Genomic DNA, 18,193 nt, shown 5'->3' with positions numbered 1-18,193 from the left:
AGTAGTCCGGCTGGTTTTTGATTCTCAACTTTTATGCGCTGACAAGAATCACAACATGCAACGAATGTGGCTATGTCCCTCTTCAGACCGTGCCACCAAAATCTTTCCTGAATATCCTTATACATTTTGGTTCCTCCAGGGTGGATTGAATATGGGGTGGTGTGTGCTTCAGCTAGAATTTGCTGTTTGAGGTCCTCTATGTTTGGCACGCAGAGTCTGTCCCCGTACCGTAGTATTCCATCATCGCCTATGACAAACTCCGAGGCCTTGCCCATACTCACCTTTCTTTTAATTCCTTCAATGCTGGGGTGACCAGGCTGAGCTTCTTTAATTCTTTCCACAAGGTCGGGCTTTATTTCCAAGTTTGATATGGTGCCTTCCGCGATCATTAACAAGTTGAGTTTGGCAAATTCTTTTTGGAATTCAGGTCTCAAGCTTTGCAGACTGTTTTCGTCAGAGCTGGGGTTCCGACTAAGAGCATCGGCCACTACATTTGCTTTCCCTGGATTATAGTGGATACCAACATCATAATCCTTTACCAATTCCAACCAGCGTCGTTGCCGTAAGTTCAGTTCTGGCTGTGTGAAAATATATTTGAGACTTTTATGGTCCGTGTATATTTCACATCGATTCCCAAGTAAGAAATGCCTCCATTCCTTAAGTGCATGAATGACTGCTACCATTTCTAAGTCATGAGTGGGATAATTTTCCTCATGCTTGTGGAGTTGTCGTGAAGCGTATGCGACAACCTTGCCTTCTTGCATCAACACGCACCCGAGACCTTTTCAGGATGCGTCACAGTACACCTCAAAGTTTTTGTGTATGTCTGGCACAATTAATACCGGTGCTGTGGTTAATTTCCGTTTTAACTCTTGGAAACTTTTTTCGCAGGCTTCTGTCCATTCAAACTTCTTGTCCTTCTTGAGCAACTGCGTCATTGGCTTGGCTAGGGTGGAGAATCCTTCAATAAATCTGCGGTAATATCCTGCCATTCCCAAGAAACTTCGTACGTCCGTTATGCTGGCTGGTGCCTTCCAGTCAAGTATGGCCCTGACTTTCTCCGGGTCCACTGCGATACCGTCTTGGGTCAGCACGTGACCTAGAAAGCCTACTTGTCTTAGCCAAAATTCGCACTTGCTGAACTTGGCATACAATTGATGTTTCCTGAGTTCTCCTAGCACAATCCTAAGATGTTCCGCGTGCTCTTCTGGTGTTTTGGAGTATATCAGAATATCATCGATAAATACCACAACGAACTTGTCCATAAACTTCATAAATACTTTGTTCATGAGGTGAACAAAATATGTGGGGGCGTTTGTTAATCCAAAAGGCATAACTGTGAACTCATATAGTCCATATCTGGAGGTGAAGGCTGTTTTGGGGATATCTTCTGTTCGCACTTCTAATTGATGGTATCCTGACCTTAAGTCAATCTTTGAGAATACCTTGGCCTGAGCGAGCTGATCAAACAAATCATTTATTCGTGGCATCGGGTATTTGTTCTTGACTGTGACCATGTTAAGTGCTCGGTAGTCTATGCACAATCTTAGTGTTCCATCCTTCTTTTTGGAAAATAAAATTGGTGATCCCCAAGGTGAGGAACTGGCTCGAATGTATCCCTTGTCCAGTAATTCCTTTATTTGTTTCTTCAACTCAATCAACTCGGATGGTGCCATTCTGTATGGTTTCTTGTATATGGGGGTGGTTCCTGGTGCTAGCTCAATGCTGAATTCTATTTCTTGGTCTGGTGGCATGCCTGGTAGTTCTTCGGGAAATACATCTGGAAATTCACATACCACTGGAACCTTGCTTAACTCAGAAACGTCCACCTTACTCAATCTCGGCTGCCGGGGTATTTTTCTTTCCTTGGCTGATACTTTTATTGTCTTCCCGTGGTGGTGCGTGAGAATTACGGTCCGGTTGAAACAGTCAATAAAACCTTTGTTGGTGGTTAACCAGTCCATCCCTAGGATGACATCCAGTCCTTTATTTTCCAACACAATAAGATTGGCGTAAAATTTCAATCCTTCGAACTCAATAACCACATTCTGACAGTAACTCTGAGTAACTTGCTGAATCCCAGGGGACTTGATGATCATGGATTTTTCCAAGGGAAACATCGAAAAATTACTTTGCAAAGCAAAACTTTTCGAAATGAATGAGTGAGAAGCTCCAGAATCAAACAAAACCGTTGCAGGTATTGTGTTGACAGGAAACGTACTGAGTACGATATCCGGAGCATTTTGTGCTTCTTCTTTGGTCACGTGGTTTAGATGACCCTTCCTGTGGTTGTTGTTGGGGTTGAAATTGTTGCGCTTGGGCGCTGAATTATTTCCACCATTGTTTGGCTTCGGGGTCGAGTTCCTTGGCTTGGGGCACTGTTTGGCGTAGTGCCCTTCTTCTCCACAAGCGTAGCAAGTAACGCCTGGGCGATATGTGAACTCTTTGTCCCTTGCATGGAAATTCTTGGTTGGGCGTGAGATGTTTGTCGTAGGTTTGTGTGTCCCACCTTTCTGAAAATCTGTCCTGCTTCGGTGGTTGCGCGCAAAAGTAGTCTGGTCTCTTTTTCGCTTGCGTAAATCCTCCAAGCTACGTCTCTCATTTTCCAGAGTAATAGCTTTGTCCACTAGTGTCTTAAAATCTAGAAAAGTGTGAACGACCAGTTGGCATTTAAGCGCGGGCGCTAGACCGTCAAGGAATTTCTCCATCTTCTTGCTTTCAGTCATACGTTCTTCATTGGCGTAGCGGGACAATAGAGTAAATTGACCGTTGTATTCTGACACTGTCATGTTCCTTTGTTTGAGGTCATCGAACTCTCTCTTCTTGATTTTCATAATACTCTTGGGAATGTGTGCACCACGGAAACCTTCCTTGAAATCATCCCAGGTTATATCATTTTCGTTGGGGTGCATGTGCAGAAAATTCTCCCACCATGATGCAGCTGCTCCTGTGAGATAGTGCGGAGCATATAGTACTTTCTCGAGATCTGAACATTTTGCAATAATTAATTTTCTCTCCATATCTCGAAGCCAATCCTCGGCTTCAAGAGGTTTGTCAGTATGAGAAAATGTTTGGGGACGTGTCTTCTGTAGCTCAGATAACTTGGAATGCTGCTGATACTGTCCATGGTGATTTCCCATGTTGATGACTTGGTTCATCATTTCCCGATGTTGTTGCTGACTCTGCTCATAAAGGAGGCACATTTGTGAAAGTGCCGATTCACTGCCCTGTTGGTTTGACTGTCCCTGAGTGAACTCGTTGCTGGGTTCTGTATCATAATTTTCCTCTGGTGGAGTTGGCATGGAGCGAGTCCAAGGACGAGACATTTTTCACTCTGGGGATATATTTTGTAAAACCCATAAGAAAAGCGGAAAGAGTCGCAAAAACAATTCCATAAATGCATAAAGCTGGCAAATAAAATTAAATAACCAAGCTTACTTAAGAAAAACAAACCGATTTGCGCACGGAGAAGGACTGCTCATTACATATCTTACACGCGAGCGGTAATTATACAATACATCACTCAGGATATGCGTACATAATCCTGACATGTTATTTAGGCCAGTGCACTCCTCCAGATCCTACATGATGCGCAAACAAGCTACTTCTCACAACCTATGTACATATAAACATATCATACAAAGCGGTACATTGCATGGCGGCTAAGCGTACTCAGGCGGAGATGTTGACGATCTCCTTTGCCCTGCTGAGGGTGAGGCGTAGCGAGGCTGGGGACTCGACTTCCTCCTCGCTAATAGGCTCCATACGTGTAGTGTTGCGCTGAGTAGATGGAGCGGGTGCCAGGGGCGGAACAACACGAACAGGAGTGGGCGCGCAGGGTGGTGCAGTGCGCGCTGGAGTGGGCGCAATAACTTGGTTGAACTCTTCGGTAGAAGGCAGGCGACGAGTAGGTGCATAAAGATGCTGAGGACGAGACCAAAGTCAATGGCGGTGCGGTGGGTAGGAGCTCCCTCCTGTTGGCAGCACAGCCGTGAACTGAGTCCATGCGGGCAGCCACGAAGTCGTCCACCAGGTTGTCGAAGGCTGCCTCCAGGGCCCGGAGATACTCAATGAGCATCTCAAAAGCCTCGTCTCGTTCTCCTCTGGGGCAGGAGAATGCGTAGTGACAGGTGTAAGGCACATGGCATGGAAGATAACGGTAACGACGAGTCTTCATCACGGGGAGGACATCCCTGAGACGAGCTATCGCCTCGCGGGCTGCCATCTGCATAGCATGCCTCTCCGTAGGCATGGCTCTTCCCAAGAACCGGAAGCGGCGTAACTCACCATGCCCTCCCTTGAACTGCACCGCGGCCTGGTGCATGGTCAGACTGTCGTTGACTCGGTGCTGGCAGAGTGTGAAGACTGGGCGCACGGATGGCCCCATCGCGACCTGAACGATGAAGGAAAGAAGCTTGACGAACCCATCAGGCACGTTGACGAAGGTCTGAGACTCGTAGCTGTTGTCGGCCATCTACAAAAGTAGGCAAAAATTCTGTATGGTCAGATCATAAATTTATGCTGACTGACAGAAAATGACTATAATCAAGAAAATATGGAAAGGCTCAATCATGCTAATAACCAATTAGCGATCGCTCCTAGTGGCTTCCTACAGTCAGCCTGGCTCTGGTACCAAGCTTGTCACGACCGGTTTTCCAATAAAAATATTTATTGAGAAACCAATCTTTTGAGTCCAGTATGAGAGAAATCCTCCTCACTGGTAGACAAATTCTTAATACAATAAGCCAGTAGCATAAAATATATTACAGGGTCGAACTACGGTTGCTCAACCGAATTATTACAAGCACGCCAATAATTATACATAATGGCGGACATGACACAGTGGTGTGGAGGCATACTACTGACTCGAGGATAGGGCGGTGGTGGAAAAACACAGCGAGGAGAGAGATACAAGACTCTAAAACTGTCATCTCATCGAGCGTCGAGGTGAGGCTCGATGAATTTATTTGGTAGCGGAAGCGGATATAATACAGTGACCAAATCCAGGGTCGCACGAGACTGACTAGGATTCCTCTAGGCGTCGGACTCACTATCAAATTCTTCATCCATGAGATCGCCTTCGTCAGCATCTGGCCAAATCAACAAGCCAGTGAGTACTTTGAAAGTACTCGCAAGACAGTTCGGACGTAAGATATAACAAATGCATGCATGAATGCGTCATGATTAATTCACCAATGTACATTCAAAAATTACCATAACGAAGTAAGTAAAAGGGAAACGGCGGTAGTCCGCCTGAAATCCCAACAAAACATAAATGAAAAACTGATCGGGTGTCTGAAGAGACGCCTCGAAAGGTGAACAAATAAATATAAGGAAATGATGCCACAGTCGGGCGTCTTAGCGACACCACATAAAGGGCTTCAAAAGAAATGCCACAGTCGGACGTCGGGGCGACATCACAGAAAGGGCTTTAAAAGAAATGCCACAGTCGGACGTCGGGGCGACATCACAGAAAGGGCTTTAAAAGAAATGCCACAGTCGGGCGTCTTAGCGACACCACATAAAGGGCTTTAAAAGAAATGCCACAGTCGGACGTCGGGGCGACATCACAGAAAGGGCTTTAAAAGAAATGCCACAGTCGGGCGTCTTAGCGACACCACATAAATGGATTTTATTCACAAGGAAGTAATGCTCATAATAAATATTCAATTCATGAAAATAAACGGGTTAGTCCATCCACAGGAATAATCATTTAACCGGACTTAGCACTCATGCGACTCACCGGAGTCTCTGTCATCAAAACTGACATTTGGTCAGGATAAGTTAATATCGAACTTGGACATGGAATAGATGATTCGAAGGAATATATGACTCTGCAGAGTTTGTACAAAATTTTTCCCACAGCCAACGGATTTCCGTAGTCACGAAGGACTAGTTCCGTTTATGGTTTTTCGGAAGAAAACACAGCTAACCAGTACACACCCATCCTACCTCTCGATGCTAGGAATCACCATAGACATCGTCCAAGAAAAACTTTTGAGACGGGGAGATCACAATCTCGAATAGCATAGGATCAAATTTATATACGCGCGCTCTAAGGGGTGCCCCCCTCTCGGTCCCAACCGGAAACACCCATGCCCCCTGACCGGATGACTGGCTTTAATCCAGGGCCATGGAACCATCATCACGGCCTCTCCTTTTTGGTGTGTACCAGGAAAGCGGTTTACAACTTACTAAGCCATATTCCTTGCGGAAAACATGTGGTAGTACAGGGAAGGAGGAATGGAAGGAACTGGAACGATACGAGTTGACATTGAAGTCACATAGTCTGGCATAAGCCTGGCATGCTACAACACTGCCATCTTACCCATCCTCATGCCAACACATGGCCATGCATACTCACATCCATCCACTCATGGATTTCCGAAACTTACTTGCCTCATCGTTGCAGGTAACATGACATTCGTTGGTATGTTCATCAACATGCCATAAACTACTTAATGCAAACAGGCCAAACAATCATCATATCAAAAGTTCAAACATGCTTGCCTGGTTCGGAGTAGTCGGAGCCTAGCTCGGTGAAGTTCGCGGCTCCGTCACCTCCTTCGATATCTACGGTATAAAGAAAATATATGCGCTATCGTAAATACCAAGAGGTGCACAAAAAGTATTCAAATATTTTTCAAATAATTCTGATAAAAAACTAGACAAAGTTTTAAAGAGGACAGAAAAAGAATCAATCAAAAATACTTTTCTGTTTAAAAGTTATAAAGGTTTTTGTCCAGGGACTCATCTGTAATGAAACAAAAGGTTTCCAGGGGCTAGCTTATAAAAACAGAAAACGTTCCAGTCCTTAGTACGCCAGCCCAGAGGGGAAAGCTTATTTTGCCCGAAGGCGTTTTCAGAAAACGATTCGTTTAAAAGGATCTGAGAGGCTGACGGGCGGGTCCCACTCGTCAGGTTTAAACTTTCAAACGGGGGACGAAGCTCGTCGGCGCCCGAGAGCCGCGGTGGTCGCCGGCGGCGATCCACGGCGAGGCAGGGAGATCGGAGGGTACCTCCGTGTTCAGGGCGCCCTTCCGCGTCGGTTGGTGGTGGTGGTGGCGGTCGGCGAGCACCACGTCGACGGCGAGCCTTGCTCCGGCGGACGGCGGTTCGGGTGGTCGTGGGACTCGTCGGAGAGAGCTGCGAAGGCCAAATTGAGGAGGGGATTAGACTTCTGGTAGCTAGAGGGGGTAACGGACGGGGTTTGGGCACCGGAGACGGCCTCACCGGAGCGAATCGAGGTGGAGGCCGAGGCGGAACGGGGCGGCTGGAGTCGGGGGAGGAGACCTCCTCGAGGTCCTCCTGGTGGCTTGGCAGGGTCTTGGAGAGGTGCAGTGAGGGTGTGGGGGTCGTGAGCGAGCTCGGGGTCCTTTTTATAGGCGATTCTAAGGCGGTGGCCGTGAACGGGGATCTCCGGTGAAGGTTACGGCGGCGCAGTGCTTGGTCGGGGGAGATTAGGGAGTTGGGCGTCATCGTGGAGGTTTACTGGTTCCATTCAGACGCTAACCTCAGCGGGATTCGGTTGCTTAGGGGGAGCTCGACGGAACGGGGCGGCGCGGGCCCGTCGACGGCAGGGAGCGTGCCTAGTGACCGCCGGGCCACGGCGACGGTGCAGCGGGGTGTGCTGGCATGCATGAGGCCACGCAGAGCTACCAGGAGGATTGGGCGGCGCCGAACGGCGTTGAGCCGCCGTTCTGCTCTCCGTCGGCCGCTACGGTGGTTCGGCCGCCGCAAGACACGCCGGCGCAGGCGGGCCAGGGCGCCGCCGACGCCGGGAAGGCGCCAAGCGCACGTGTGGTGCTCCAGACAGGGGGAAGAGGCGGCGAGGAACGTGCCAAGGGCACTGTCTACGCGTGATTGATACTGACGAACGAAAACGACACTGAACTCTGAATTTTTCTGAATATGAACAGCAACAGTGCACGCCAAGTGTTCGACAGAATGAATTTGGCCTCTGGGGATTTTTCCTTGAGCTGATTTTTGGTGGAGTGGCTACTCATTGCTCCAGTAGGCTGCCTGAATTTTGGTGGAATTTTTGGAGAAGTGTAGATATGAATTTCACCAAATTTGGCAAATCTGGTCCAAACTTGCAGAGACTGAAATTTGAAAAATTTGAAAAGAGGAGGAGTGGATCAAGATGGTTCTGGGTTGTGGGTACAAAGGGCTGTCCAGGAGAGTTGGTTTGAGGTCAAAACTCAAATGCAAAATGGTACTTGCTTTGAAAATCACTTAAGCTCAAAATAATTGGCAGAAATGATTTGAGAGGAAAATAATTAGAATAAAATCCAAAACTTGCTTGGATTAGTAGGGACAGAGAACTTAGGTTGATTAAAAGGAGGAGGGGAGGTTTTGGAGGGGTTTTACCACATGGGCAAAATACAAAGTCATCGGTGGTTTCCAAGATATGAAAATCCCAAATTTTCATAGAGTTTCTTTTTTTTAACAGAAAAAGATTAAACTCCCAAAATAATTTGAGAGGGAACCAACAGAGAAGAAGTTTCAAGAGATCAAACACCATAGTTTAAAAAAAAATCCTTGCCAAAGGAAAGGAAGTTTTTAAGAGGAAGGTTTTCTGGAAAAGAAATTTTAAATGCCCTCTTTTAAAAAAATTCCAACAAAGTTTTTGATTAAAACCAATTAAAATTTTTGGAGTGTCACAACAACGCGGTTGATGTAGTCGTACGTCTTCACGATCCGGCCGATCAAGTACCGAACGTACAACACCTCCGAGTTCAGCACACGTTCAGCTCGATGACGTCCCTCGAACTCCGATCCAGCCGAGCTTTGAGGGAGACTTCCGTCAGCACGACGGCATGGTGATGATGATGATGTTCTACTGACGCAGGGCTTCGCCTAAGCACCGCTACGATATTATCGAGGTGGACTATGGTGGAGGGGGGCACCGCACACGGCTAAGAGATCCAAGAGATCAATTGTTGTGTCAAGAGGTGCCCCCTACCCCCGTATATAAAGGAGCAAGGGGGGAGAGGTGGCCGGTCGGGAGGAGGCACGCCAGGGAGGAGTCCTACTCCCACCGGGAGTAGGACTCCCTCCTTTCCTAGTTGTAGTAGGAGAAGGGGGAAGGAGGATGGAGAGAGGAAGGAAAGTGGGGCGTCGCCCCCCTCCTTGTCCAATTTTGACTAGAGGGGGAGGGGGCGCGTGGCCTGCCCTGGTCGCCCCTCCTCTTCTCCACTAAGGCCCATCTTGGCCCATTAAACCCCCCCCCCCCCCCGGGGGGGGGGGTCCGGTAACCCCCAGTACTCCGGTAAAATCCCGATTTCAGCCGGAACACTTACGATATCCAAATATAGGCTTCCAATATATCAATCTTTATGTCTCGACCATTTTGATACTCCTCGTCATGTCCATGATCACATCTGGGACTCCGAACTTCCTTCGGTACATCAAAACACATAAACTCATAATATAACCGTCATCGAACTTTAAGCGTGCGGACCCTACGAGTTCGAGAACTATGTAGACATGACCGAGACATGTCTCCGGTCAATAACCAATAGCAGAACCTAGATGCTCATATTGGCTCCTACATATTCTACGAAGATATTTATCGGTCAAACCGCATAACAACATACGTTGTTCCCTTTGTCATCGGTATGTTACTTGCCCAAGATTCGATCGTCGGTATTTTAATACCTAGTTCATTCTCGTTACCAGCAAGTCTCTTTACTCGTTCTGTAATACATCATCCTGCAACTAACTCATTAGTTGCAATGCTTGCAAGGCTTATAGTGATGTGCATTACAGAGTGGGCCCAGAGACACCTCTCCGACAATCGGAGTGACAAATCCTAATCTCGAAATATGTCAACCCAACAAGTACCTTCGGAGACACCTGTAGAGAACCTTATAATCACCCAGTTACGTTGTGATGTTTGGTAGCACACAAAGTGTTCCTTCGGTAAAAGGGAGTTGCATAATCTCATAGTCATAGGAACATGTATAAGTCATGAAGAAAGCAATAGCAGAATACTAAACGATCATGTGCTAAGCTAACGGAATGGGTCAAGTCAATCACATCATTCTCCTAATGATGTGATCCCGTTAATCAAATGACAACTCATGTCAATGGCTAGGAAACATAACCATCTTTGATCGACGAGCTAGTCAAGTAGAGGCATACTAGTGACACTATGTTTGATTATGTATTCACACAAGTATTATGTTTCCGGTTAATACAATTCTAGCATGAATAATAAACATTTATCATGATATAAGGAAATAAATAATAACTTTATTATTGCCTCTAGGGCATATTTACTTCAATGGACACCATGATGATTCCCCCCTCCGGTAGGGTGCTGGAACAGGGTCCCGATTGGTTTTTGGTGGCTACAGAGGCTTGCGACGGCGGAACTCCCGATCTAGGTTTCTTTTCGGGGTTTCTGTATTTATAGGAATTTTGGCGTCGGTCTCATGTCAGGGGGGTCTCCGAGTCATCCACGAGGCAGGGGCGCGCCCTCCTCCCTCGTGGGTGGCTCGGGACTCTTATAGCCCAACTATTTTACTCCGGGGGCTTATTTTGGTCCATAAAAAATCATCAAAAATTGGCACATCAATTGGAATCCATTTGGTATTCCTTTTCTATAAAACTCAAAAACGAGGAAAAACAGAAACTGGCACTGGGCTCTAGGTTAATAGGTTAGTCCCAAAAATCATATAAGCATATAAATGCATATAAAACATCCTATATGGATAATATAATAGCATGGAACAATCAAAAATTATAGATACGTTGGAGACGTATCAAGCTTATACCCAAACCTGCCCCAAATGGGATAAAAATTTTACCACGGCATGTTGATGCCGCTCCATGATAGCATGCAAGTTTCATGAATTTCAGATGAGTTTTGGATTTACTAGAATTAAAAAACCAAGTATCTCAATGTTTGCGGTCGAGTGACGGTGGGAGGATGTTTGAAATTCATTCCGATTTCTTGCATGGGACCTAAGCATGCAACCAAGGACACAGATTTAATTTTTCAACCAATTTATATGCACTGGAGCATGTGCATGTAGTTCAAATTTGAATTATGCACATAAAATGCCTACAAAACCAAGTTAATGTATAAAAAAGTCCAAATGAATCCCGAAAAATTCCAAAATTAAAGACAACACTCCTGTTGTTCTATGTTGACACAAGAAATTTTGTGAAAGCAATAAGAGGCAACGGATATCGTTTCGTCCCCAAAGGTGGCACGTTCCCTACCGAAACCATCACGCTTGTTGTGAGAAGCTCCGGTTTGTGAGAAGCTTATACCCAAACCTCCCCCAAATGGGACAAATTTTTTACCATGACATGTTGATGCCGCTCCATGATAGCATGCAAGTTTCATGAATTTCAGACGAGTTTTGGATTTACTAGAATTAAAAAACCAAGTATCTCAATGTTTGCAGCCTAGTGATGGTGGCAGGATGTTTGAAATTCATTCCCATTTCTTGCATGGGACCGAAGCATGCAACCAAGGACACAGATTTGATTTTTCAACCAATTTATATGCACTGGAGCATGTGCATGCAGTTCAAATTTGAATTATCTACTACCACTATAAAAAGGAAGAGAGGGGCAGATCCAAACAATCACATCCATGCATCATTAAAATCTAATGGCCCTTAATCCTTCTGTGTTTAGCGCTACCAACCACGCATTAAGCCACCATCGATCGATCGCTAATCTGCCCCGCGGTAAAAAAGAAAGAAAACTGCCTGCACAACCTCCTCCTCCTCCTCTCGTGCCGTTCGCCTCCCGCAACCACGCCCTTCGCCGTAGCCGAGGCAGACGAGCCCCTTGAAGGGGAGGTCCCTGCAGGGACGGTGCAGTCGGCGAGCGCTGCGTAGGCGTCGTCGAGGACGTGGACGAGGGAGCTGGCCCTGTTGTGTGCGACGGGAGGCAGATGCCGACGGCGCTGGCGATGAGGATTGATGCCGACGGTGGTTGACGGCCCTGCCCCGCTGCCACCGTCGCCGACGACGGAGGGCTCCGACTTGGCGCCCCAGGACACGACCTGGGTGACCGGCGGTGCTGGGTGCGCCCAGAAGGAGCAGGTGTTGTTGCCTCACCAGCCATCGCTGCCCGGCACGCGGGGGGCGGTGCTGGGGACTGTCAAGTCACGGCGGCCGCCCCGCTTGGAGAAGCTGCATGGTAGTCGTTGCGCCATGCTCATCTGATGCCTAGACAACAAGGAGCAGCTTGCCAACATCCCTAAGACAGGCGTCACCAGCGGATGCAACAGTGCAACGTAACTCCTCCTCTGAACTCTGCTCTTCTTCCTCCTGTGCTTTGCTGATTACACTCGCTCTCTAATCTCTCTCCGATATGTGGGTACAGATTGAGCTTCAGTGAGGTGTAGTGTATGAATGGATGGATAGATGAATGTGGAAGTAAAAACAAGGGGAATTTTGGTGTTCTTGGAAAGAATTTGTTAGTCCAAATAAAGAAAACGAGAGAAGAAAAGAAACTGAAAAAGGAATGTAATATGTTTGTGTATCTGTTGTATATGCAGGAAATAATTCAGTGGTGGTGTTTGGAATCTGCAGAAATGCTTCTTACTACAAAAGAATCAAAGAATCTTGTGCGGTAACGCGACGACGCTGGGCACAAGAAACGCTGTCTTGACCTGTGTCTCCACAACCATGTCATGGCAGACCCATCCGTCTCCGTGCCCGGGCGCTCTCCCCCGCTCCAGCGCCGCAATCCGGACCGAATCAGTACCTTCCTCTGTCGTCGATATGCGGCCCCTTCATGCTTCATGCCCGTGGTGTGCTCGACATGCCGCCTCGACACACTGCACTGGTATGTGTCCGATAGCGCCATACAATTTCATAGTAATATTCATCTTTGTCCATGTTGCAATGACAATTAACTGTATATATAACTCTTACCGTGTTCAATACCGATGGGCAATGACTGCTCTCTCCTTTTTGTTTTGTGAAAGGACCTCAGATTAATTAAACGTCCAGCCAGAGATACAAGGCACCCCACATGGTGTGAATGATTTACTCAAGTTTAAGCTATCTAAGGCGTTGGATTTTTTCTGGACATGGTTCAAAACGAAGACTACACTGACATATAGTAATTGCAAAGCTTACATCATAGAATGATATAAGTCAGAAATGATACTCAGTGTATTGGAACACTGATGTTGGTTTTAGATGTGGAGTAAGAAGTTTCCCAGGAAGAATCACTTTTCTGAACCATGCACATTTTCTCACATTATGGCAGTTAGAAGGAAGAGAATTAAGAACATTAACACATAGCTTTGGTGAATATCATTATACTATGTCCAATGATATACCATGTATACATATGTAAAAGGTTAAAAGTGACAAATATTTATCAAAAGAAACCATGCCTAGGAGCTAGATATATTCTGGCCAAATAGATTTTGAATAAGGGAGTTGGAACTTTGCAGGAACTTTGCCGTTGATTTTCTACATCAAATTTGGTAGCCTGGAGATGCAGAAGAAGTAGGCACAAGGAGGCGAACGGGCATAGTAAATTTACTATGTGTTAGTTGTTAAATATAAGCTACAGGTCCAAATGTTGATGCTCCTGCTTACAAGTCGTATGAAATGTTTTTTCAAATGATTTATGATGTTTTTGCTTAGTTGCCTCTGAAGTACATAATTTTATTTTCTCATTTTTCTCATACTGCCTAGCGTTCTGATGGGATATGGGAAGAGATGGGTGAATGACCTATAGGATTTAATAGCCCGTGCTCCCTTGCTGTCTGCCTGCAACACAAGCTCATGCTCTACTATAGGGAGGCTGCAGTCATACGAGGACATCATCAAGATCTTCGATCAGTGCAACCAACTGATTGATGTTGCTGTTTGGATGGCCTATAGTTCGAGTCATTTTGGGTTTTCTACTGTTATACCTCACATCTAAAAGATCTTTGGTGGGTTTCATAATCGTAAGGTCAAATGGCATCATACAAATTGAGTGCTATTACCATGCATGTGACTGTTCTGTTTGAAGTAAGTCAAACTCTGTTAGGTATGTGATGTTTCCAAATTGAATAAGTAGAAGTGCACATCTGACATATATCTTGAATTAATGTTTCTAGAAATAATGAGTTAATTTTATGAACACCGATGGGAAAATGTTTTATCTTTATTTGATGATCCAGAGAGAGGTCAACTTCCATTTTTACTGTCATTAACCTTTTATTGCCATCTTGATAAGCACATGGTGAATTATGTACTAAGTGTATATTTCATGCTTGTTATAAGGTCTCAGATCAATGTTGATGCTCCTCCTTCTCCTTTTATTTCTCATATATTGGAAGCTGCTGGAAACATTTGTAGTTTCCCTGGCATGTTTAGCATGTAGTTATTTCCCTTATTTAAATGCAGATGAAAAATAATAATCTAGATGCATCTATTTCTCTTTTTGGACCAGGGGAGTGTTCGCCGTTTGAATAATAAATACCTAGAGTGGCAGTATTTCTAACGGTGAAATGCATTTAAAATATCTGTAGGTTGTACCAGCTTGAAGAAATATTCTGACTGAAAATATCTGCATAGGTTATACGGGCCAGAGTATCCATTGTCGACGCCACCTTCACTGTTGTACCCATATTTGTGCCCAACCAAACTATGTAGCCGTCTGTCATCTTGGAAGTCTCCAGACGAGCTCGTTCCCAAGAAGCTCCGGTGTCAGGATAGAACGGTAATACATGCATGTGCTTCAAATATATGTTTAAACCATAAAATTGATTTGTTCCTTTCAATGGTATGTCAACATGCATTTCCAAGTATATGCACTACATGTTGCCATCAAATGACTCACTTCTAATGCATTGCTTCTTAGCTGAATATATGTTTGTTTGTTATACTTTTTTCCTTAGAAACTACTGTTCTCAAGTGGAGAGTGGAGACACGATTGTAAAGGTCATCCCTTGTAATCTCAACTGAAATAAGCGGATGTCTAGCTGATGTTGGCATACATGGAAATTCATCTTGTCTTTTATTGGCTAACACCCAATAGGCTTCAGCAAATTGTTTTGAATTTTGCTTTTATACATCAACTAGATGCTTGTCATTATATTTAATTGGCAACATCATGTAAACCCTGTGTACAAGAAAAACCTTGGAAAACTTAGGCGGCAATTAGCTATGAAGTATATCCATTTTATTACAACTTGCTTATGATGTACTATACTTGTCCAACACAAAACTCAAACTCACAACACAGGTACCTAAATCATATTTGTAAATCAACATCAGAAAAGAAAAGGAAAAAACAGTTTGATGAGCACATGGGTACATCATACATGACATTTCAGGAACGTGCACAATTTAGTTGGAAAGAATTACTAAGCCGAATCAAGCAAACACATGGCCAGGTGAACGCTAACTTAAGTTTACCTTGTAACCTTGATGAAACAACTATGATTTCATCCCCATTGTTGTTGGTTGAACTTAGATATAACATGGAAGCAATCCAACAACCTATGAGCTCTTGAAGCAACCGCTTTGGAGGAACAAGTTTGGAGAAAACAAGTTGCAAGTGAAGCTGATGCTGTCAATTTTTACCTCTGATGTTTTGGTGTGGCACACCCTGTGATGGAGAGACGGGGCCATAGGGGTACATCAACAGAAGCTACATCAAATTATATTTCCAATGCAAAAAACCTCACATTATTTGGAGTTGTGAGTCAAAAGTTCTAGTCATTCTCGTGAAAGGTATCCAGGTTGTCAAGACTTCGCGAATTTCCGAGGAGCTCTACAACAACTCCCAAAGTTGACTGCTTATTCACCCAAGAAAGCCAGGCAAACGTGTTTACTTTTGAAACCATTTTCACACCTAGCTAAGGGGGGTTGTCCCTGCTATAAAACCCCATCTCACCCATCCTCTAGAAAACCTTTTGTCAAACCATTCAGCTACAAGCTTATGCAGCAAGACTGCTAGAGAGATCCGAGAGATCTTCCTACCTTTGCTCTTGTGAGTTCATTCGGCTTCGCGAGAAGGAGCCTCTGGTTCCCCCTAGTTCGTGCTCTATGGTTCCGGCCATTTTGTGTGGATTAGTCCCGGTTTGTGGTTCTACGATTGTTCGGACAGCAGGTTGGAGTTCTTATAGCTTCAGTCAGCCATCCCCAACGTACGGGTTGCATCCAACCTTGGCAGGTATAAAGCTAGTTATCCCGGCTGCTTACAGCTAGTTATCCCTCCCGATTCGATCCTATGACGTGAAGATCGGGCCACCCTCGGGCGTGAACTCGTTCATCGGGTTCCCACCTATCACAGTTGGTTCCAAGGAACAGGTCGAGCAGCTCACGCCGCTTGCTGCTATTTCTTTGGATACATTTTCATGCTTCATCAGGATAGTGGGAGGCATCACCATTCACCAAGTATATGTATCTTTCCCAAGCCAGGCACAGATGAAGTCTCGTCTTTTTTTAGAAACGATGTCTCATCTTGTTGATGCACGCGAATTTCATGTGCATGCTTACTAGTGCACATAAAATGCCTACAAAACCAAGTTAATGTATAAAAAAGTCCAAACGAACCCCGAAAAATTCCAAAATTAAATACAACACTCCTGTTGTTCTATGTTGACACTAGAAATTTTTTGAAATCAATAAGAGGCAACAGATATCGTTTCGTCCCCAAAGGTGGCACGTTCCCTACCGAAACCATCACGCTTGTTGTGGGAAGCTCCGGTTTGTGAGAAACTTATACCCGAACCTGCCCCAAATGGGACAAATTTTTACCACGGCATGTTCATGACGCTCCATGATAGCATGCAAGTTTCATGAATTTCAGACGAGTTTTGGATTTACTAGAATTAAAAAACCAAGTATCTCAATGTTTGTAGCCGAGTGACTATGGCAAGATGTTTGAAATTCATTTCCATTTCTTGCATGGGACCTAAGCATGCAACCAAGGACACATATTTGATTTTTCAACCAATTTATATGCACTGGAGCATGTGCATCTAGTTCAAATTTGAATTATGCATATAAAATGCCTACAAAACCAAGTTAATGTATAAAAAATTCCAAACGAACCCCGAAAAATTCCAAAATTAAAGACAACACTCCTGTTGTTCTATGTTGACACTAGAAAATTTTTGAAAGCAATAAGAGGCAACGGATATCGTTTCATCCCCAAAGGTGGCACGTTCCCTACCGAAATCATCACGCTTGTTGTGAGAAGCTCCGGTTTATGAGAAGCTTATACCCAAACCTCCCCCAAATGGGACAAATTTTTTACCACGACATGTTGATGACGCTCCATGATAGCATACCAAGTTTCATGAATTTTAGATGAGGTTTGGATTTACTAGCATTTAAAAACCAAGTATCTCAATGTTTGCGGCCGAGTGACGGTGGCAGGGTGTTTGAAATTCTTTCCCATTTCTTGCATGGGACCTAAGCATGCACCGAAGGACACAAATTTGATTTTTCAACCAATTGATATGCACTTGAGCATGTGCATGTAGTTCATATTTGAATTATGCACATAAAATGCCTGGAAAACACAATTCATGTATAAAAATGTCCAAACGAATCCCGAGAAATTCCAAACTTAATCATAACACTCCCGTTGTTCTATGTTGACACTTGAATTTTTTTGAAAGCAATAAGACGCAACGGATATCATTTCATCCCCAAAGGTGGCATGTTCCATACCGAAACCATCATGCTTGTTGTCAGAAGCTCTGGTTTGTGAGAAGCTTATACCCAAACCTGCCCCAAATGGGACAATTTTTTTACCACGGCATGTTGATGCCTCTCCATGATAGCAATGCCGAGTTTCATGAATTTCAGACGAGTTTTGGATTTACTAGAATTTAAAAACCAGGTATCTCAATGTTTGCGGCCGAGTGACAGTGGCAGGGTGTTTGAAATTCATTCCCATTTCTTGCATGTGACCTAAGCATGCAACCAAGGACACATATTTGATTTTTCAACCAGTTTATATGCACTGGAGCATGTGCATGTAGTTCAAATTTGAATTATGCACATAAAATGCCCGAAAAAGCCAGTTAATGTATAAAAATGTCCAAATGAACCCCGAAAAATTCAATATTAAAGACAACACTCTTGTTGTTCTATGTTGACACTCGAAAATTTTGTAAGCAATAAGAGGCAATGGATATCGTTTTGTCCCCAAAGGTGGCACGTTCCCTACCGAAACCATCACGCTTGTTGTGAGAAGC

Source organism: Triticum urartu, chromosome 1A (genome assembly GCF_056163025.1).
Source record: "Triticum urartu cultivar PI428250 chromosome 1A, HENAU_Tu73, whole genome shotgun sequence".
NCBI lineage: Eukaryota > Viridiplantae > Streptophyta > Magnoliopsida > Poales > Poaceae > Triticum > Triticum urartu.
The sequence above is the reverse complement of the archived record's forward strand: the minus strand, read 5'-3'. Positions refer to the sequence as shown.